Genomic DNA, 1120 nt, shown 5'->3' with positions numbered 1-1120 from the left:
ATATATATATATATATATATATATATATATATATATATATATATATATATATATATATATATATATATATATATATATATATATATATACTCGTCGTCTCATACGCTTACTGGTTTGATGTGCGGTTTGATGTGCCAAGGCCATAGTATACCTTCCAGTAATGAAACACAAGCATTGTGTAGGCCTTAGATGTCTTGAGCCACAATGGCAGTGCCATAAACCTATTTGATTAAGACATATGTAGCTTAGCCTAAAATAATGCGAAATTATCAAAATCCCCCAAAATAGCTACTAAATGGACCTTGATGTGATGCTGGTTTGTCACCTGCTGTTTACATATTCAGAAGAGTGCTCATAACATCTAAAATGATCATGATAACTGGGTAAGCTGGGCATATGATCAAAAGCTCCACAAAAGTTACTCGGGTTGGTCTTGTACATTGTTACGTCATGTCCATGTGGGCTCTAGAGTTGTTATCATTAGTAGTAGAGTAGTCTTAGTGATGAAGAAATCAACAAAAAGCCAGTGAAAATCTCTACGAGTGAGACGTCTTTCTAAACGCGAACATCCTTTGGCGGCGCCGGGCTCTGTGATTGGTCCCTGGTCTGGTATGACGTCAGTGCGGGAGCGAGTAGAGGAAGCGCGCAGGCTGGAGGAGAGGCAGAAGCTGGAGGACCGAGGATGCAGACAGACTCACCTGAGAGCCGCAGCGCTGACTCTCCACAAGGGCCCGATGGAAACGCAGAAAAATGTATCTGGAAAATTCGGTCTCAAGTTGAGGACATTTCTCTCAAGAGTCTGCTTTGCTTCTGAAACAGGTGAGAGACGCCGAATGGAAATGCACATATTTGCACGTATACGACTTCACCTGCTTTGAATCTGTTCTTATGCCATGCCCATAAGATACATACAGACATAGCTGCTCATAAAATGCATGTTTAAGTTTGATTCGTTAGTTTATTTGTATTTTTATGCAAGTTAACATATTTCTTTACCACCACGGACGCCCTTGCGTTTCATTTAAAATGAAGGTACACGTCTTTGGTCCGTAACAGACAAAACCCCTTGTTATTTAAAGTGCCAGCATATTACACCACACTCCTCGGTCTATTATTATGA

Source organism: Taurulus bubalis, assembly GCF_910589615.1.
Source record: "Taurulus bubalis genome assembly, chromosome: 9".
Taxonomy (NCBI): Eukaryota; Metazoa; Chordata; class Actinopteri; order Perciformes; family Cottidae; genus Taurulus; species Taurulus bubalis.
Note: the sequence above shows the minus strand (reverse complement) of the source record.